At 37.1% G+C, this 23,203-nt stretch overlaps 1 protein-coding gene and 1 non-coding gene across 3 annotated transcripts in view; both read right to left on the bottom strand.

Moving 5' to 3' along the window:
• Positions 1-23,203, bottom strand: part of LOC150099405 (NAD(P)H oxidoreductase RTN4IP1, mitochondrial-like) — a 289,878-nt gene that overhangs the window by 174,175 nt on the left and 92,500 nt on the right. The gene's annotated exons all lie outside the window — the stretch shown is intronic.
• TRNAK-UUU (transfer RNA lysine (anticodon UUU)) lies at positions 2,635-2,707 on the bottom strand. The gene has a single exon. It is a non-coding gene; the product is annotated as a tRNA-Lys (tRNA).

Consider the following 23,203-nt stretch of genomic DNA (forward strand, 5'->3'; position numbering starts at 1 on the left):
GTAGTATTTTTGGTGTGTATTGAGAGGGGTGGCAAACTCAGGGACTGCCCCGGGCAGCAGCAGCTCTAGCTACACCACTCTGCTGAGCAATCTTAGATGTAGAATAATATACAGTATATATACACACACATACAGCTTTGAATGCATACCAGATACTTTGCCATGCTAGATTCCAGCAAAAATAAATTGCATCTTGAAATTGTTCATGCTTCATCATTGATTCATTTACTAGCTTTTGAATAATTCAAGATGCATATCAACGATTAATGAGCGAAACAGTGCAAATATATTTAATGGCTAATTCAGAAATTAATGTGAAAATATTTGCAGAATTAAAGATCAATATTGTTGCTTGAGAGTTAAGAAATATTTGAAGACTTCAATCATGTTATATACTTAGTGGAAAGGACAGCTAGAAGTTATGACTGCAAAAATTAGGCAGGAATTGCAGAGAAATAATAAAGTACAAGTTAGGAATGTGAGCAGTATTAAGAAATTAGAATTTTAGTACAGAATAGTTTAGGCAGACCAAAAAACAAAAACTTGTCAATAGGAGAAGAAATAGTTGACAGAATGAATCTACTACATGAAGTGATGACGTTATGTTATTTATAATTAGTTGAAAACAATGTTATTACATTATAAGTGGAGGATGAATGAAGTGAATGTAATTGAGTTGGAAAAGTTCAGAATTTTTGAATACTTAATAATGTGGCAGGACTAGAGAATGGCCTCACATGTTTTTTCTGGAATTAACAGGGCCTTAAGCTTGTTTAATGAAAATCTTAACTGAAAGGAAGATAAGATAATGTTACTTGATATGGAGGTGCAGTTTTATTGAATGAAGAAAAAATTACTAAAAGAAAAATAATGATAAATATTATTATTACATGATACCTCCAAGGAGTCCAGGGACTCATCGAGGGAAGGCACTCTATTCTACAACTCTCTGTTACCACCACTTAATTCACCAACTACACAGAACGTCACTATCTTCATCTACACGCACAACTGCTCACCGCCACTACTATTTTTTTGTCTGTAAATTGCATGTGTTTTCATAGCCAATTTGTCTGTATGCAGGATGAAAAACCAAGTTTCTTGTAGAAAAAACCCTGCTATCTCCATGTGAGATTGGCTAACTCACCTTCAGTTGAAAAAGTCCATATAAAGATTCCTCTTGTCACGACGAGAATCAAACTTAGGCCCTTTCCAGGCACACGGAAATTGGAAAAATGAAGGGCACAACATACCATCGTTTTTCTACTTGTACTACAGAGGTACTATTTTATAGAAAAGTAGGCAAACAATGTTTTTTTAACATGATGACTTAAGAGACCCGAATTCTGCTCACGACTCCATATATTGACTTTTATTAGTACTCTTGACTAAGGATTTCACTAGACAACTGTTTTGTTCTGCTTCTCATCAAAGAGCAGTAAGCAAACCCAAGCTACCTGCAGTTCATGTTTGAAAAGTTATGTACTTTTCCTGATTGAGCTCTTGATACATAAATCAGCAAAGTTTTGCTCTTTGAAATTCTGAGACCAAGAACCAAGCACTATATTGCCAGGAGCTAAAATCCATGGTGGGTGTTTCAGAAACCTTCTAAAGGGAGGTAGGAATATGGACAAGAACAGGAGTACTCAAAATCAAGGCATGTCACTTTGTGGTAAGCAAGAAAAAGTTTTTTCATGGAAGAATGGGGGAAATATATTGTCCTGGGCAAAGGCCCTCCTGCAATGGAGAGGGATTCACCCAGAGTAGGGAGGTTACAGGTTGTTTTCATTCATTCATTCATTTATATTGTCTAGGAGATAGTAAATATATAAATAGCTTGACGACTTTAGTTCAGTCATGTACAATTGACTTGCAGAAGAAAAAAATTATAGAAGACATAAAGAGAGAGGTGGAGAATAGTTGCATGAGGAATATAGGACTCAGGCTAAGAAAGTAATTAGTATTGTAAGAAGAGAAAAATTAGAATATGAGTGGAGACTGGCTGCCAATCCAAGGAGAATCCCAAGGATTTTTTTGTTATGTGGCAAGTAGGAGGGAAAAACTAAACATGCACACGTAAGAGTGCATGCTTACAATGGAGTCCCTCTGCATGCAGTAGCATGTTATTAAATTTAAAAAAAAAAAAAAAAAAAAAAAAAAAGGCAGGTGCATTAAAACGAGATAACATGTATAAAGTTATTTTACACAATTTAGGGATAGTAAGAACAGTATTATGGTTCAAATTGGGTCAGTGACATGCTTCAGTACTCTCTTTATATAAGTGTTCATGTTTATATAAAGATCTATTATTATTATTATTTCGGGCGACTCCAGGAGTCCTTAGACTCATCGAGGGAGGCCCTAAACATCATGTCCACACAACTATGCGATTACATTCTCACAGTATCTATCATACCTTGCCTTGAACTCGTTCACTGTCATAGCACCCACAACAAACTCTGCCAGCTTATTCCACTCATTTACCACTCTAAAAGTAAAGAACCCAGCTCTAACACCCCTGCTAACCACACTCTTGCCCAGCTTCCATAGGTGTGTCCCCTAGTTCTCAGACCACCAGTCCTGATCTCAAAAATATCCTCTGAATTAATCCTATAGAATCCCTAAAAAAAAAATCGCCCAAACAGGGACTTGAACCCTGGACCCTTAGGTTAAAAGTCTAATGCTCTACCGACTGAGCTATCCGGGCTTCTATGAGGGTGGTCTGAAAAGTTCTCAGCTTAACAATGAAAAAACGAATTTATAATTTCAAAATTATTTTTATTTTTCAACATAATCTCCCTTAAGACTAATACATTTATTCCAGTGTCATTATCCTGTCCCTGTAGTGGTTCTCAGTAAGATCTGTAAAAATACCCCTCTACAGCTGCAATCACCTCTTGATTCGAAGAAAAACACTGAACGAGGAACAGTTTTAGCTGTGGGAAGAGAGAGAAGTCAGAGGTAGCCAAATCTGGGGGAATAGGATGGATGTTCCAACAATTCATAGTGGAGATACCTTAATTTTCCCATTGCCAAATCACTCGATTTATTTCCAAAAAAAGGATGATTTTTTTCTTCTGCAAACTGGCCTCACGAATATTTTCGTTTAGCTGGTTAAAAGATTGGAATAATATTCCCCAGTTATTGTTTCACCATATTCAAGATAATTAATAAACAAAATGCCTTTAGCATCCCAAAACACTGATGCCATGACCTTTCCTGCTGATGGTGTCTTCTTTGACGCTGAATAACTGGCTTCTGTCCACTGTTTTGACTGCTGATTGGATTCTGGTATGTAATGGTGAATCCAAGTCTCAATAAAATAAACTGCACAAAATCAGTTTTATTATTGTTAAAATGATCCAAGCACTGGTCAGAGATTTTCATGTGGATTTTTGATCTGTGAGCAAGTGTGGCACCCATCTTGTGCAAAGCTTTCACTTGCAATTCTTCCTGCAAAATATATCCTTCACATTCTTTTGAAATGCCTATAGTCTCAGCAGTTTCATGCACTTTGACTCGCCAGTCATCCAATAAAATATTGTGTGCTTGATCAATAATTTCTGGTGGTGTTACACTTTTTGGACGTCTTTCACGTGGATCATCTTCAAGGCTGATGTGGGTATGTTTATACTCGGCAGCCCATTTCTTAATCGAAAACAAAGGAGAAGAGTGGCCGTAAACTTTTATGAACTTTGAATGAATTTCTTTTGGCGTTAAACCTTCTCTTACAAAGAATTTTATAACTGCATGATACTCAATTTTATCCATTTCAAGGGATACAGACAACACTTGCTTCAGATAGCTGTATAAAACAAACTACTTGATAGAATGACTTGCAATTTCACATGGGTGCTTATGACAGATGTACCAACTTAGAAAAAAAAAATCTCTTCGCAGAGTGGTTAGCATAGCTGCTCTTCAACCAAACGGCTGCAGGTTTGAATTCCACCATGGGTATGGATGTTTGTGATTGTCTATGAAAATACTAGTGGTGGTGGGCAGTAGATAGCGTTGGTGTAGATGATGGTAGTTTCAGTTGGTGGAATGAGTGTCCTCCCACGATGAGTCTTTGGACTCCCTGGAGGTGTCCAAAGACTCATCGTGGGAGGACAGTTCTCGGCTTCAACCATAGATGGCAACACTCTTATTACCATCTATGGTTGAAGCCGAGAACTTTTCAGACCACCCTTGTATGTAGGTTTGATCTTTTAATGGATCCTGTGGTTTGGGTTTTCAATTCCGTGTTGTGGAAGGCCAGATTTCAGCACTTTGATAATATGGATATGGTGTTGATGTTCCGAAATGGATCTGTCTTGTGGGAATCTTGCGGTGATTGTGGATAGAGATTTGAAGTTCTGAGGACATTGCAAAGGTTATGAAGACATCTCAGAGCATTGCTGCAATGTTGATGAGGCCATTGACCATGAGATAAAATTGTGCTGGTACATTGTATAAAGCTTTGATCACACCATATCTGGATTTGTGTGTTCAGATCTGGTCAGCAGGATTTGAAGGAAGTGAAGTAACCTTTGAGAGGGTGAAGAAATATAACAAAAATGATATCAGGACTACAATATTGATTTGGATGATAATTAAAGGCATTCAGACTGCAGACTATTGGTGGGTAGAAGACAAACGGTTATGATGTTAGCACAGCAGATTTTTCATATGGTAGAATGAGGGGAAGGAACAAGGAGGAGTCATCCCTAGAAGTTGCAAATGGTAGTGGTGAGTAAAAGGAAAAAGTTTTTTGCATGGAGAGTGGTGGATGTGCAGACAGTGGATGACTAAGGGCTGGTATGATACACTTTGTGTTGACCTCCCACGATGAGTCTTGTGACTCCACTGAAGTAAAATATATATATAGGGTGATCAGAATTAAAGTATTCTGCTTAAGACCTAGTGGAGAGCCACCCAGTGATCCAAATGCTGCAAACTTCAGGAATACAGTTTGTGTAATGCGGAAGCGATATCTAAGACAAAAAAAAAGTCGATACAAGATATACCACCAACAATGCTGTATGATGTACCAAATATTGATGTTGGAATTTCTCCCTGTTTATGCATAAAGACAAAAGCAACAAGCATAAAGAACGTTTTTATTCACTTCCATTATGCATTTACAGGCTGAAATGTTCAATGTGCTGCCCTTCCCAGTATGAAACAAACTGCATCCTGTGTAGCTCAAAGGAAGGGGTGCTTGCATCCTCTGTGCTTGGCCTCTGAAAGTTAGACCTAGGTTCAAGTGTAGTCGCTGACTGGAGAAACTTTATCTAAGCTTAACTTCAACCAGTTACCGAGTTGGTTGATCTCTGCCACAGGCAAGCAGGTTGTACCTCCTGGAAATTCAGGTTTTTCATCCCGTAAACTCAAGAAATCGACCCTAGTACCTACATTATTTCTGACAGTAGCATATGATCTAATTATAGGCAGCTACTGATGATCTCTTCATCAGTAGCCGCCTATAATTAGTGATAGACATGGGGCAGCTACCTCTGATTAGCTACTGGTGGAAGTTGAACTGCCCACTAGTCTCCTAAACGCTAGATAAGGTATAAAGGCCTCGCCTGCTCCCTATAAGGGAATGAAAGGTGTTAGCTGATTTATTATTATTTTATTATTTTGATAAACGAAGCTGTATACCCCAATCAGGCAGTAACTTTGATAAATGCAATGAATTTGTTGGATTACATGTGGACTTTGCAGAGCCCATCCTCATCTCTGGATTGTGGATATTCACAGTTCCATTCAAGTGAAAGTAAGGCTCACTCCCCACAAAATCATTCATGGCGACGAATCATCCAACTCCTGGAGCAGGGAATGTAAAAGCAAATGGCAGTCGACTTTCAGTCCTGCTGATGCAACTGCTGTGTCAGTGTTATCTTCAATGGGTAGAAATGCAGAATTTTTCATAGAATTTTCTAGATATTTGCATAAGGTACATCCATGTGTCTTGTTACAGCACATACACTATCGGAACCAACACTGTTGGTTTCACAACAACAGTAGCAACTTCATTCACTTGAGAACAGATTGGTTTGCCACCTCTGCCAATCTAACTCCCAACGATCCCGTGTCTTCAAAATGACTAATCATTCGTTGCAGAGCACATGGAGATAGTGGACCTAGTTGACGTTTTTTCAGGTGACGGAGTGCAGCAATAGTCCAGTTATCTTTTGAGTTGTATTTGCAATCTTTGCCACATTATCCCCAAATTTCAACTTTGTATCTATTAACACCCCACGATCTCTAGTCTCATCAGTTTATTCTAGCCTAATCCCACCAATATAATACAACATTGGATATCTAATCACGGGGAAGTGCATAACTTTACATTTACTGACATTGAACTGACACCCATTTTCCCATGCCACAATTCTAGCCTATTCAAATCATTCTGGAAGTACTGCATATCAGCAGCATTCCTGATTACCCTACCATAATCTTTGCATAATCAGCATAAGCTGTATGTTGCTTGCCAAACTTCCCAATATCATTAATATACAGATTGAATAACAGTGGACCAAGCACTGATCCTTGTGTTACAAAAACAATCTTGCAGACTCAGACCCTCCCCATGTGTGTGTTTATTTTTATATTTCAGTTGTCTGCACAGTTAGCCTAGTGGTTCTCACCCAGGACACTCCTTCCCCAGGATATGTGCTTCGCAACCATATCCTGGGGGTAGGAGTGTCCTGCGTTCGATTTTCGTCTCTGACGTGAGAGGCTTAGGGATATTTAAGGCATAGCCAAGTTAATGGTCTTGGGCATGGACAGCAGGGTTTTCTTCCTAGTTTATCTGAGATTTTTCCTCCCCCAAGTAGGCAAACTGGCCCCATGAACATGCACAGCTACAGCCATGGAATATACCTAGATGCATAGGGCTAGTCGCCTTATCCTCGAGACGGGTACAACGTATAAGGACTTAAGTTAGCTCTGTAATAGGCCGGTAGGCCTAAAACGTAGAAGGGAGAAGAAGATTTTTCAGTTTTGAAAAACAAATTATGAAATTGTTACAAACAAAAAAAATCATTTATTTATGATATCTGATCTTCCAATTTTCTTCCCGGAAACTCGGGTTTTTCATCCCATAAACTCAAGAAAATCGACCGTAGTACCCACATTATTTTTTCAGACAGTAAGATATCTTGTGAGGGTTAGGTACCAAGAGATGGCAGCACTTGTTTGCCAGTCTCTTCATTGGTGGCTGCTATAATTAGTGATAGACATGGGCAAGCTATCTCTGATTACCGGTGGAGATTGAACTGCCCACTCAGTCTCCAAAAGCTAGATAGGGTTAAAAGGCCTCGCCTACTCCCTATAAGAGAATAAAAGGCATTAGCTGATTTATTTTTGATCTTCCGATTTCTCTATTAAATTTTTAATGTATAAAATATAAAATAACTTTTTATTTCTCTGGCACTAAAATAAGCTAAAACGAAAACCATGTGGAAATTAAAAACAAATAAAAAAAAGTTGAGTTATTACAGTAGTATCAAAACGTTTTCCATTATAGCAAAAAACGAAAAATTTGATGCACATAAAAAGTTTCGTAATGAAGAGGAAATTTCGAAAATATCGAGAAAAAAATGAAGACGAAAATCAATGTGTTAGCTACAGGCTTTAATAATTATAGAGACTTGCATTGCGTCCAGTTGAAATTAGCAAAGAATTTATCGTCAGATGTAAATAAAAGATAATTCGTTTTATCAAAGTATTAATAATATTTATTGGAATCACATTAAATGTATTAAGAACAAAGCAGATATTTTTAATTTGAAAAAAAAATTACAAAATGTAATTAGATTATGTTATGTTCCTCTGGGACATGTGTATTGTTTTAGCATGTAAGATGTTTTGAAATACATCCACACTCTCAGCGAATTAGATTTTCAGACTTGTTAAATGTTTTGAAAACCTTAAAAACGCACAATTCTGTACAACATGGAAAAGCTGTTAATCTGGCTTACAAGAAAAGGGGAGAAATATAACTGATAAGCTAGTAGAAAAACAATTAAACAATTAAAAAACTCAGTTGAATATCATTCTTCTGTCAAAAGACTTCTAGCCAGCGAAGGTTGGTCGATGGGTAGTGCCTCTGCTACTAATCGTTTGCAAAAATTTAAGCAAGTTTGAGCGCGGTTAGTAGTTGGTAGGGATCAATCGTTCGATGCTGTTGGCACACTCCCTCAATGAGTCTTTGGACTCCCTGGAGGTGTCATATAATAATAATGATAATGATAATGATAATAATGATAATAATAAACTAAGTCTTTTGACAGAATAGCTTTAATGATAGACTGTTGCATAAATTGGAAAAATATGGGTCGGGGTTATAAAATATTAGCATGGATAAGAGGATAACTGACTGACAGATATCAAAAAGTGGTATTACGGAGAATCTGAGTCTGCAAAGTTTAAGGTAACAAGTGATGTACAACATGAATCAGTGCATGGTCCACTGTTATTCAATCTCTACATTAATGATATTTGGAAGGATTTGACAAGCGAAATGCAGCTATTTGCTGATGATGCAAAGATAGGTAGGGTAATCAGGAATGCTGCTGATATGCAGTACTTGCAGAATGATTTGAATAGGCTGGAATTGTGGGCATGGGAAAATGGGTGTGAGTTCAATGTCAGTAAATGTAACGTCATTCACTTTGGCATGATTAGATATCCAATGTTGTATTATATTGGTGGGATTAGGCTAGAATAAACTGATGGGGCTGGGGATATTGGAGGTGTTAATAGATAGGAAGTTGAAGTTCACGGGCTATGTGGTAAAGATTGCAAATACAACTGAAAAGATAATTGCAGTGCTGAAACGAAAGATAAAGATGTTATTTCACCTCTTTACAAGGCCTTGATAAGACCTCACTTGGACTATTGTGCACAGGTCTGGTCTCCTGGTTTCTGATGTGATTCTGATATATTGAAGTACAAAGGAGAGTGCTAAAAATGATATTAGGATTGTGGAATACTGATTATGAAGACAGATGGAGAATTTGTAGACTGCAGACACTAGCAAACAGGAGAAAGAGAGGTGATATGATTGAGACTTGCAAACTTCTGAAAGAATCATACAGGATTTCAAGTGATGAAAATTTTCAATTTATGGAGGGTGGCGAAAAGACGAGATGGCATCAGTGGAAGCTGAGAATGGAGGCCGCTAAGAAGTGGGTGGTGGTGACTAGATTTTTCTCTCATAGGGTGATACATGATCGGAATGGATCGCCATCGGATGTTGTGAGTGCAAGCAGTGTGAATGAATTCAAGAATAAGCATGATATCTGGTGTATGTAGTATGCGGCCTCCCTCGATGAGTCTCTGACTCCCATGGAGGTCTCTTAATAAATATAATAATAATAATATGAATTTCCAGTTTTCCAATATTTCATTTAGACTGTGAAAATATGTATAATAAACAGTGTTTCTGCATTAGGACTTGATTAAAAACAATGATGGAAATGTTCTATGAAGAGAGGGGATAAAATACCTGTAATGATATAAGGCAAGGAGGTGACTACTTTTTGGTGTCGCTTGTGTTAATATTCCAAAAGACCTATTCCTGTTACTAGATCTACATGTTATACATTTGTCATATGCATATGATGCTTTTCATCTTAGATGCCAGCAAAGGTTTGGTAGAGCCTCTGCTAATAATGGCTCACGCAAAAAATGTTAAGGAAGTTTGAGCGCGGTCAGTAGTTGGAAGCGGTTCAGTCGTTCGAGGCTGTTGGCACATTCTCCCTCGATGAGTCTTTGGACTCCCTGGAAGTGTCACATAATAATAATAGCATTCGATGCGGGCAGCTGATAGGTCTGATACTTTTTGCCATGGGTTGAAAGCTGCTAGTTTAACTTCCCTGCAGAAACGGATGGAATATTTTTTCTAAAATTGTTTTAGATTTTTCATATGCACAACACTGTGTGTGTGTGTGTGTGTGTGTGTGTGTGTGTGTGTGTGTGTGTGTGTGTGTGTGTGTGTGTGTGTGTGTGTGTGTGTGTGTGTGTGTGTGTGTGTGTGTGTGTGTGTGTGTGTGTGTGTGTGTGTGTGTGTGTGTGTGTGTGTGTGTGTGTGTGTTTCAGTCGATTCTGTAGGTATTGAACTAGATATTTAAAACAAAAAAATACGACATCGAATCGCAGAGACATCTCTCTCCTTAACTGCAAACGATAAAGTAATAATGACAAAATTTCCTACCATATGGCAATAGCTAACTGCTAGAAGAATGAAAATTGTAGTGGGAAACAATGAATATAACATACTATTTAGTATTGTAAATAAATGAATAAGCATTAGGCCTGGGTAGCTCTCGAAGTGGGGCTTTTGTCTCTGATGCCGCTCGAAATTAGACTTAGGTTCAAGTCTAGTCGCCGATTGGAGGACTTTTTCTAAGCCTGTTTTCGAGAGGTTTCTGAGTTAGTCGATCTCTGGCACAGGCAAGTGGGTTTTTTCTATCGGAAACTCGGGTTTTTCGTCCTGTAAACTCAAGAAAATCGGCTGTAGTATCCGCATCATTTCAGATGCAGGTACTAATATATCCTGTTAGGATTAGGGTTACCAAGAGATGGCAGCACTTGTTTGCCAGCCACTTCATCGGTGGCTGCCTATAATTAGTGATAGACATAGGCCAGCTATCTCTGATTGGTTACCAGTGGAGATTGAACTGCCCATTCAGTCTCCAAAAGCTAGATAGGATATAAAGGCCTCACCTACTCCCTATAAGGGAATAAAAGGCTTAGCTGATTTATTGTATTTTTATAAATAAGCATGGAGTAAGCGTTAATCTGTTTAGAAATCAGCTAGTAATTGCATCCCTACCGCTATGCTAGATAAAAGAAGTTGTTTATAATACTAATTAGCATTATTCACTCTCTTCCACAGTCGATTTTGCTGCGTTCTAGGGGACAAAAAGTTTTTCCTGGCAATATAAACCTACTTATTCCCGATTCAAGTCGGTGCCTGAAATTTGTATAAATTTGTCTATCAAATATCAAAACACGAATCTACCCTTTGAACACATACCTGCAGACGTAAAAATACTGCTACACTGTTCGGGAAAGAAGTCAACGAACATCCCAATGTGCAAGGTGCATCATGTCATGTAACGAGTCAGGAGTTCATAGCCGGTATAAATTGGAGGAATAGGTCAGGGGAATTGTTGACAAATTGGACCATCCCATGTCAACAATCAGTGATACCATACTGAGATGGAAGTGCAGGGAGTCCACTGCAAGTGCTACCTGCAGCGGACGACCCATCACACTCACCGATTGTGGCTGTAGGGTGCTACGAAGGATAATATGTAAAAACTGCCATTCGTCGGCTGACGCATTTAATGCGGAGTTCTAGACATCGACCAAAACACGAATCTACACAAAACATTGAATACTGAGGCTCACAACGTGGGTTTCCATGGTAGGACTGCAATATGCAAGCTCCACTTTTCCCGAACCAACATGCAGCATCGTCTTCAGTGGTGCAAAAAGCGTATACAGTGGAATGTGGAAAGTTGTGTTATGAAGCAATGAATCATGCTGTATCCTCAACCGAGCAGAAGAATGGATATGGTGGTGGATGTCTGGTGAACATCTCTTACCAGAGTGCATAACCTTAACTATGAAATTCGGAGGGGGGGAGTATGATGGTATGGTCCTGTTTCTTTCTCCTGGTTTGACTTCGGACCTCTGTTTTTGGTGCTATCTGAGTATTCTGAAGAATGCAATGCTTCCTACTTAATCGCGCGTTTTTACGGAATTGACCATTGTCTCTTAAAGCAAGGCAAAGCACCATGTCATAACGCTGCTGCTGTAACTGCATGGTTTGTAGAACAGCATGATTTTCACCGCACTTGACTGGCCTACACATAGCCCTGATCTCAACCCTATAGAACGCCTGTGAGATGAACTGGAGCATCTGTTGGGGTCAAGGGACGTCCGTACCACAACAGTCTAGGACCTCATGAGATGCCAATAGGAAGAATGGTCCAAAATTTCCATTGGTCGCTATCGTATGCTTGTGAAAAGTATGCCCCATAGGATTTCTGTAGTGATCTCAGTGAAAGGAAGTCCTACATCTTAAGTTGGGCGCCATAGCTTTTTTTGCTCCTCACACTATGGTGTCCATTGATTTTTTTCCAGGAGCTGTGCGAAAGGGGTGAACCTACAGCACATTAATTAGTACATAAGTTTACAACTTTTCATTGATGTGGGGACTAAGGATTTTATCATATTATTTTATTTAGTTTTTGTATTTTTAAAGTCTCTCTAGAGAAGACCAAACGTAACTTTTCCAAGCCACTTCAGACCTGAAATAGAGGAATCGCCTTGCACTCGGCAATAAATTTTAAATCCCATCTAAAGATAATTAATCTTTATCTTTAGTATGTACCTTCTTTCCAACCTATTGGTCAGAATGTGGGTACATTAATCATTTGGCCAATGAAAATCAGAAATAATTAAATTTATTTATTGCTCCATTTTAGTTTTTCATTTATATTATATGCATGTACCTGACCATGTTTCATTTATTTTTATGATTATTTGATGCCCCAAGGAAGTTCAAGGATTCACCGCGGTAAAGCAGACCACACGTCACAACATGACTTAATCCACTACCTACACAACATAAATGCATAACCTTACATCATCCGCATACTACCCGTCACTAACTGTTTTTATCTGTTAATTGCATGCCTTATCTGCCGAAATTTGTATGTATATGTATGAAATATAAAACCAAAGTTTAGTGGATTAAAAAAAAATGCTACATGCGATTGGCTAACTCATTTTTGTTCAACAAAATAAAATACACTTATAGTTGTACTTGTTGCATGGCGATATTTGCTAAGGCAAATTCAAAGCCTTCTAGAGCTCTAAGCACTAAAGATTCCTTGGTGCCCATGTTGGACTGATGTCCAAAGCATTAATGTACTTAATGGGTAATCCAGCATTGTATTTGCCTTTTAATTCTGTACTCCCTAAACACGAATATTAATTCAGTACCTATTAGCAATTAGTATGATTCTGTCAACAGAAAGAATATAAGTTTGTTCGATATATTCTTATAACGAACAAATTCTTCCTTATATTTTTATTATTTTTATTTATTTATTTAGTATCGTCATCAATAAATATAAGATTAGTTTGGCCGGTACTGATGACTTAGAAATAGTTTATTTCTGATAAGGTTGCTTTTCTCCCCTCTATTTTTAACACTAGTAATTGCAGAATAACAAGAAATTATACGGACTCTGTTCAATAGCTGAAACAATAAAATAACATAAACTATACCTGTAAACATTTCGCATTCATGAAGAATGTGTGTTAAACAATCCAGCACCTAGCTGAAGGTTAATTTTAATTTTTGTGTGAACTGGATATAAGAATTAGCTAAGCATTCCGGAGACAAGCACATGCTCTTAAATTATGAGCCCTATTTTCTAGATGCTTATACCTCTACTCCTTTACCAAATTAGGATTCCCACTTCAATTATCCTGAAATGCGGGAAAAAAAATGAAAAATAAAAACACGCCTAACGCTTTTCATTCCCAAAAGGGAATAGGCGAGATTGTTTAGCCATAACTAATTAAAGACAGGTGGGTAGCCATGTTCACCTTTGACTAATCACTGACTTAAGGTGCTATCAATAATTTTAAACGACAGCGGAAAGTGAGTATTATTATTATTATTACGGACAACTCCAAGGAGTCCTTAGACTCATCGAGGGAGGCCCTAACATCATATCAAGAACAACTATTCAACATTCACACAGTATCTATCATACTTTGCCTTGAACTCATTCACAGTTATGGCACCCACAACAGACTCCGGCAGATTATTCCACTCATTCACTGCTCCCAAAGTAAAACACCTAGTTCTGACACCCTTGCTAACTACACTCTTGCTCAGTTTCCATGGATGATCCCTAGTCCTCCCACCGCCAGACCTGTTCTGAAAAATATCCTCTGAATTAATCTTATAGAAACCTTTCAGTAATTTTGAATGTCATAATCATATCACCCCTTTTCCGCTGTGGGTTACAGAAATTGGCTTATCAGCCAATTTCTCTAACCCACAGATCTTCAACCGTTCTCGTAAGGTTTATTCCATAGACCAGCTATTATCTTGGTCACTTGCCACTGAATCCACTCTACCTCCTCCCCATCAAGAAGAAACCCATGGGCTCAGATCTGGGCAAAGTAGTCAAGATGGTATCTTATCAAGGCTCGATAAAGAGGAACAATAACTTGCTTATTGTTCCTCTGCTCGTCAAAGTATTCTTCAGTAAATAAGTGGGCTGATTTAGCCACTTTTGCTATGTTCCCCCTAAACTTCAACTCCCTATCCACCAACACACACAAATCTCTGGCTTCGTCAACCTCCTGGAGTACAGTTTGACCAATGTGATATACTGCTGCTATTTTTTTTCACCCCAAAATGCATATCGTTACACTTTGCTACATTAAACTGACATCCATTCTCATTAGCCCAGACTGCTAATCTATCGAAATCATCCTGCAAAATTTTGACATCATGTGAATTCACTATTGCTCTACTTAACTTTGTATTATCAGCAAATAAATGAACAGTTCCTCTCAGATCCTTTCCATTATCATTAATGAACAAATTAAATAGCAGTGGTCCAAGAACAGAACAGAACCCTGTAGCACACCATGAATCACAGGCCTTCGTTTGGACTCCACTCCTGCATAAGCTACACTCTGATATCTCTCCATCAACTACCCTCCTGTCCATCTCACCAACCCTATATATCCATCCCCATGTGCTGCAGTTTACTGATTAGAATTTCATGTGGTATCCTGTCAAAGGCCTTAACAAAGTCAATTAGTATCACCCTTATCCAGTTCAGCCGTCACTGTGTTATAAAACGTGAGAAAGTTACTGAGGCATGACCTACCTTCACAAAACCATGCTGTCCTCCATACAGTATCCCATTTTCATCTATCCATTTCGATATTTTGCTCTTGATCTAATATCTTCAAAACATTGACAACGATTCCTGATATGCTGATGGTCGGTAATTTGCAACAGCAGTCTTGGAACCTGCTTTATGTGATGGAATTATTTTTCCCCCTTTCCACCCCTCGGGACTAACCCAGAGCTGAGACTTAAATTAAACAATATGGTCAAGGTAACTGACAATTCCTTTGCTGCTTCACGTAAGACTCGAGTTGGTATACCATCCAATCCCATAGATGTATTTATATTTAGGTTCTGTAATATACTGTTCACCTCCATTTCGTTCACTTCAATTCCTGTATCAGCCATTCATTCTCTCATTCCTGCAATATCACAGCCTGGATGATATACTCTTGCAAAGTGTTCACTTGATAATTTTACTATTTCATTTGATTCAGTTACCTCCCTACCATTGGCATTCCTTAGAATCATTTTGCCTTATACATTTTTTCTTTCACTTGCTGCATATCGAAAGAACTGTTTGGGATTCGCTTTAGCTTCCATCCCTAATATATTTTCATAATCTTCTTTAGCCTTTCTTACCAAACTAGTTACCCTTCTGGCCTGTGCTTTGTACTGTTCGTGTGCCTGCAAGTCACCTTTATCCTTAAATTTCATCCACAATTGTCTCTTTTTTTGCAGCTCAAACTTAGTAGTGTTATTCATCCTTTTAACTTCCACTTGATTTATTCTCCTGACTCTAGGTATGCAGTCAGCCATTACCTCCCTCAAACGCTGCTTAATCACTTCCCATGCACTATCAACATCCAGCCCTTGCAGTTTAACATGCCATGGCACTGATTCAAGCAATTTCCTAAGCTCGTCAAACTTACCAGCCCGGTAATTCCACATGTACCCTGACTTAATTGAAAATTCCACACATTTAGCCACTTCCCAGGTCAAGACCTAATGATCACTCTTACCAATTGGTGGCAATATGGTCATATTCATATTAGTCAAATTCTCAGATGCAATTACTAGATCAAACACTCTCGAACTCCTACTATGGCAGACAAATGTTGTCATCTCGCGTTCTCTAACCCTACCACTATATATTATTGTCTGAAATAGTATGAATTCTATAATTGATTCTCTTGAGTTAACAGTAATCAAAACCTGACTTTTAGGGAGAAAAAAACCTTAACTACCTCTGGACCTAGTCGAAGAGCGGTTAGAATAAAAAAAGTTCTACTTAGTTCGCTACTAGAATTGAATTTATAACAGCTTTCATTAAGCTATTTAGCTCTATGGATGCATAAGCTATTTCGACAGGACTACATAGGGCTTTGATAAAAATATTTTAATACATTGATTTTATAATTCTGATAATAATTAATAATACTTTATTTTAATGAGTAAATAAACAATTTTTTAAAAAAAAATTATTCCTCTATGCCTCTAATTTTTTTCTCTAATACTTTTTCCAAAGAGGGAATAGGCAGAGCTACTTTCATCCCAACTTTTTGAAGACAGCATAAGTAAGATGGAGAAAACGCTGATGGATAAGAAGCTAGTGGCAAGAGGATAGTTCAGAGGGAGACATGAAACAATACTGCACTGCAATGTATCACACTGCGATTTGTACTTCGTACAGTGATGTTTAATTCGTATTTATCATATTAGAGAGGATATGAAGAGTATTATCGAGTTGTTTGCTTCTCATATAGGTAGGAAAATAGTAGATAAAAGTGATATAGAGATCCCGCAAGATGACTTGAATATTCTGACTTTGCAGCCAAAGAATTATAAGCTAACAGTTCAGTGTAGTAAAGTGTCAAGTTCAATCCAAAGTGACTGTCACACAGTATTTGGTCCACTGCTGTTTAATTTGTACATTAATGATATTAAAGATGATAAGAAGAGTAATATCCAGTTATTTGCTCCTATATTAGGGACTCCAGTAGTAGATAAAAGATATATAGAGATCCTTCAGGACGACTTGAATAATATGACATTGTCGGCAAAGAATAACTGTTACCAGTGCTAAAAAATAATAAATAAATAAAATTGAAAAAAAAAGGCCTATGCAGCTCAGTGGAAGTGGCGCTTGCTTCCTCTGCGCTTGGTAGCTCGAAGTTTGACTTAAGTTCAAGTCTAGTTGGTCTCTGATTGGCTACCAGTGGAGATTGAACTGGCCACTCAGTCTCCAAAAACTAGATAGGGTATAAAGGCCTTGCCTACTCCCTATAAGGAAATAAAAGGCATTAGCTGATTTATTTTTATTTTATTTATATAAAATTAAAAAAAGCTCAGTTGAAAGTGTGAACCTAAGCATTTTGGACTACAAAGATTTCAAGTAGTGTATTATATTGATGGGATTGCACCACAAGAAATTGGTGAGGCCAATGACTTAGGAGTAGGAATGGATGGAAACCATTTAAAAATTCCAGTCATTCATCGACTTGCGATGTATGCCACTGACAGCGAGCATCCCATTAACACGTTCAACGAATATCACCTCTTTCTGTCTCTCTGTAACCCATGGGCCAGGATATTATTGCTGCCATCTAGACATAATTTACGAAATATTTTTTTTCAGGTTACTTGCTACTGAGGGTGAGAAACTCACTGATACTTTTGGAAAGAATGAAAAGTAGTAAATAAAAAAATATAGATGCAGCTTCGCGTGTAGTGACAGCAGGGCGAACGAATGGTATTTGAAAGAAGCGGTTGAAAATATATGCTCCATACATTCACAAGAAGGTTATCTGAAGTAATGGACTCCAGCATGGCGAGATTTAGCAAAATAAACTGAATGATGCAAGCTGTGATTTCTTGCTACAGAGAAATTTATGTAGAAAAGTAAAGACAAACCGTGAAGACTAAGTCCGAATGTAGAAATTTTAAAGAAGTCTATTCCTAATATCATCACACCACCTGAATATGAGCCTAGATGTTCTACTTATTATGCATTTGGCGAACCCTATCCTCAGAATTCTTTGTTATAATTCCTGAATTTTGTTGTTGATAGCCTAATAAAGTAGCAGCTTCGAAGATTTGCGCTTGCTTCATATGTTTCTAGCTGATTAATTTTCCTATAAGTGTATAGAAACACTGTACATTCGTCTCATTATTTATTACAATACAGTTATTTTGTTATAATTTCTACATTTTATTATTTCAGTAAAAATCAGTTTAAAATGTTTAAAAAAAAAATCAGACCTACATATTTTAGCAATTAGAAATATTACTTGTTAAGATACCCCCATGGCTCATATAGTGATTTTCGACTTAGAGAATTCAGAGGCAGCTAACATAGTATAAGGCCTATAGAATGTTTGGTATGAATATAGATTGAAGGTTGGTTGTTGATCAAAAGTTGGCTCATAGACGGAGAGAAAGCAAGGTAGAAACATTTAAGTTGTTAAGAGGGATTCTATAAAATTGATGCAGGTGCAATTTTCGATAAATGACAGATAGAGAAAGAACAAGGGGGTTAGCATTGGGGAAATTAAATAAAAGTACAGTTAGCAGGGATGCTGGGACTGGATATTTGCTAGGAACACCGTGAATAATAGAACTGTTGCCAAAATGGTTGTAAGTGAAATTAGTTTATGCTAGGTATAATAGGTATGGTGTGAATAATGATCAGTGTGAGCTTCCTGCGACGAGTCTTTGGATTCCCAGAGATGCCTTGTAAATAATAATAATAATAATAATAATAATAACAACAACAACAACAAAATTGTAGCGGTGAAAGGAAATAACTAGAGCTTTTTTACTGAAATTCAAAAACAGCACACAAGGAGGATTATATATACATTCCGACAGGTGCCGCCATCTCGTGGTCCCCGATCCTAACACTATATTTATTGTCTGAAATAGTATATTTTGAAAAAGCATATTTTGTAGCTCGAATGACAGTAAATTGCAACCTTATCGCTGGAAAGCAGTGACTTTATTAAGACTTATTCTGCTTAGAGACTTGGTAGAGACTATCTTCAATGGAGCTTTTTATTTATTAGATAATAGCCATGTTCATCTCGATAATGATATTTATCATATACTATTTTTTATGATTACCTGTGATGCGTGCGTGCGTGCGTGTGTGTGCAGGTGGACGCGAGTGGTCACTACTGCAGGATTCTTCGGTTATCATTCTACCCATGGTACTAATCTAAATATGATCTTTTGCGTACATTTAAAAAAGGGAATAAAATCTTATCACTTTTAAGTAGTTAGGTTGCATATATACGATGCATTCTGGTGGTCATTGCGAATGGCTAAGACTGCTCAGATAAAGCAATAAATACGTTATTTAGCTGTTCGTTGATCTCTATTTGCAGTGGCGTAGCTAGGAGGGGGGCCGTCCACCTCGGGGGGACTTTTTTGGAGGATTTCACGCGAGACACGATTTTATTTGTAGGCGATTCTTTTATTTATGTTAAATTAGTAATTTTTATTACTTAATTAATAATTAGTTTTTAACAACTATACTTACAACTAAAATAAACAAAATATAAATATAACAAAACCATTACAATTCCCTATCATACTATAATTCAAATTCTTAAAAAAATAAAACAATAAAACGCATGATAAGGAGATTGCTTTATTGGTTATTGCTTATACCATGGCGGTTGCATCTCAGCAGCAAGCACCACACAATCAGTACATATTTGTGAATTTTTTTTTCTTTTTTTCTTCTTCTAATTTTGCGTATAACTAAGGCCATCGATAGGGTTTTAGGGTCCCGGTAATAATATTTCTGTGAATCCCTATAATATTAGAGTTTTTGTTTAACCCTTTTGATGCATGTATAATCATGATTCCGTTTTTATCCTGAAAAATGCTAAAATGCCTGATTCATCATTGTTTTTTTTTTTTTTTTTAATCTGTTACGCATTTATATCATTTGGGTCGTTATAGAAACCGTTGAAAACATATTTATTGTATTCTTTATCTATGGTTAGTCTAGAGCAGGGGGTGGGCACCCCTTGGCATACGTGCCAAACATATCACGCCAACGACTTTTTTCTGGCACGCAATCCAGTGCTCACCTTAAAAAATAATCAAATAAATAAATAAATTTCAAACATCTTCGCTGACTTGTATATTTTAACTTAATATGATACAATTTTATTAAGTACAGCGATACCAAATAAAAATGCAACAAAGAAGCAAACCCTACCAACTGTTTTAGTAATAATAAGTAATAAGAAAATAAGAAACAAAGATCCTATTTACAAGCCATCTATCTCCGCGATATACTGATGTACAAGTTTCGACCAGTTCAGTTGTTGCATCATTCGTCAGTCAGCCAGACGTGGCGTGACTCCTTTATCATCATTTGATATATCTTTTCGTATTTCGTAAAGAACGTATCCGTTTTCTAAACTATGTATATATGTGGATTTGGATTTTATTGAATCGTAAGTCATTAAAATATGGATTGGAAGTATTTATTGTCAATTAATATGTTTAACTTATTACATATAAAAGCAAATTTCCTTTACATTGCCATAAACATACTGTATTTACTCGAATATAACTCGCACTTTTATTATTATTATTATTCGTGATACCTCCCGCGATGAGTCTTCGGACTCATCGCAGGAGGACACCTACTATACAACTGTTTCCACCACTACATCGAACCTCTACCAATCATCTCCATCAACGCTATCTATCACCACCCACCACCACCACCACTACAACTAGTATTTTTTGTCTGTAAATTGCGTGTGTTCTGAAGGGCCGATTTATCTGTATGCGGGATGAAAAACCCGAGTTTCCGGGAGAAAAAACCCCTCTACCTCCGTATGAGATCGGCTAACTCACCTTCGATTGAAAAAGTCCACATAAAGATTCCTCCCGTCGCGACGAGAATCGAACTTAGCCCTATTCCAATCGAAGGTGCAATGTACCATGGTTCTTTCAATTGTGCTAAGGAGAAGTTTTTTTTTAAAAAAAGATGTAAACTGTACCACCAATTCCACCATTTTTCCACTGGGTCATTGTTTCATGGATTTGCATGAGTTTTTTCACAGATTCTTCTCTAGCATCCCATTCCTTTCAAAAATAACAGTGGATTCATGACAGTTTGAAGTCAGCTGTTATATTCGTCACAACTTTTTTCCTAATTTTCAAAAACTAAAGTTTTCAATTTTTTTCGTAAAATCCTCGCATATATCTCGCACCACGATTGCTATTGCTATTTCCTGCCTAGAGAGCAGTTTCCTTGTGTGCATCCTATCCAAATAGCACCATCTTCTTTCCCATTATTTCAAGTAAAAATTACCAGTAATTTACAAGACTTGAGATACTTAATGAACAATCCTTCACTAATGACTAATGAACAGACAGCTATGGTACTAGGCCAGTAAAGATAGAGCAGCTATAAAGACGTGCATATGATTGGTGTGGTATTAACAAAAGATCGTGTGAGTCAAACATAAAAGAAAGCCGATAATTTTTGAATTGAAATGCTAATTCCTTTCAACCAAATTCAATATCTGAAACTGCCATAAAAATATTCACTATATATTTATTAGATTTAACAGGTTTACGAATTTTAGCACTTTCTGTTTATTTTTATTGCTGCCTTACGTTTGAGCTGGGGGGACAGACTCCACACACTAGTTTTTAGTTAGATACCTTAGATACCGTGTTTGCCGGTGCAACATATGGTTTTTGCTTGAATGTAAATAGCAGTTTCTGTGGGAAGGGAACATGTGAATCATTAGTTAGTGCCATTTTTATCCCAGTTTTCTCTAATTGCACTATTTGTTTTCAACATTGCTTCTGTCTGCAGTGACCATTGGCTACTGGGGAGGGCATGTAGTTTACCACGAGAAGCGAGTTACTATCACCCTGAACGTGTTTAAACTTTTTTTTTTTTTCCTGTACGAGGTATACGCGAAACTTTTCAATTTTTTTTTTTTTCGTAAAGTAAAATCAGGGGTGCGAGTTATACGCGAGGGCAAGTTATATTCAAATAAATACGGTAAGTTATTTTTAAAACTATGTGAAATGTATTATCAATATTCAGGATTATGAAGTGTTATCTGCATGTGATTTGATTGCGTGCGTTCCCTTCTCTTTCATTTGCATGTGTGTACGTCGGCTTATAATTGTACTAATTTTTCGTTTGCTCAAACTTAGTTGGTATATGCAGAGAATGATTATGATGAGATTTTCCGAGTCCAATTATAATTTTTGTCAGTGTCTATATGTATCTGTCCACATTTTTACACCTCATAATCCTATTTTCATTAAAGTTAAAAGCTGTATGAAGAAAGCAATTATTTAATTGCTTTCGTATTTATTTATTTATTTGCTTCCTGCTCTTCACAGATAGAATGTCACAACCACCAGCAAAGAAACATAGACATTAGACAATTTCAAGAATACTGGACTGAAAAATGTGGTATGATTAGAAAAATAATAAAGCATTATGCATGTTATGTTCAGAATCAGTTATTTGTAAGATTTCTTCTGTAAAGAGACATTTTGAAACTGTTTATAAGAAATTAAGTAATAAAAGTGAGCAAGAACAGAGAGAATTAATTTCTCGTGAACTGAGCAAGACAAAAAAACAGTCCCATACGTTGATGAAATTTATTTCAGGTAGGCCTAGTTCCAACTTAGTTGCTGCTAGTTTTGAAGTTTCAAAAGTTATTGCCCAACATGGAAAATCACTCAGTGATGGGGAGTATATTAAAGAAGCATGGCTAAAATGTGCTCCTTTCCTTTTTGACAATCTTTCAGAAAAGGTGAAAATTATTCAGCACATTAAAGAATTGTCTGTGAGTAGAAAAACAATTTAGAATAAGATAAAGTTGGAAAGGAATACAGCAGAATAATTAACAAAAGATTTGGCTTCATGTAAGTTCTTTTCTATTTGTGTTGATGAGAGCATTACATCATCAGCTAGGCTGGCAATCTTTGCTCGATTTTGTAGAGATGACGAAGTATGCGAAGAGAGGATTAACCTTGCACTACCTGAGCGTATCAGTGGGATTGAAATATATAAAGTAATTATGAACGAATGGTAGGAAGCAGGATTTGCAAATCTGTTTGCAAAATATGGTGGTCATCCACTGATAGGTTTTCATTGCATCCTACATGAGGAGAATTTATGTGCAAACCATGGCCTAAAGGAACTTTAAGAAGTGATGCAAATAGTAACCAAAGTTGTTTATTACATTTCTGCACGTGCTTTGAATAAAAAACAATTTCAGAATCTATTGAATGAGGTGGATTCGGTGT

Source organism: Typopeltis vanoorti, chromosome 14, assembly GCF_054136105.1.
Source record: "Typopeltis vanoorti isolate ZY-2024b chromosome 14, IOZ_Tvanoo_1.0, whole genome shotgun sequence".
In the NCBI taxonomy this organism is placed as follows: Eukaryota; Metazoa; Arthropoda; class Arachnida; order Uropygi; family Thelyphonidae; genus Typopeltis; species Typopeltis vanoorti.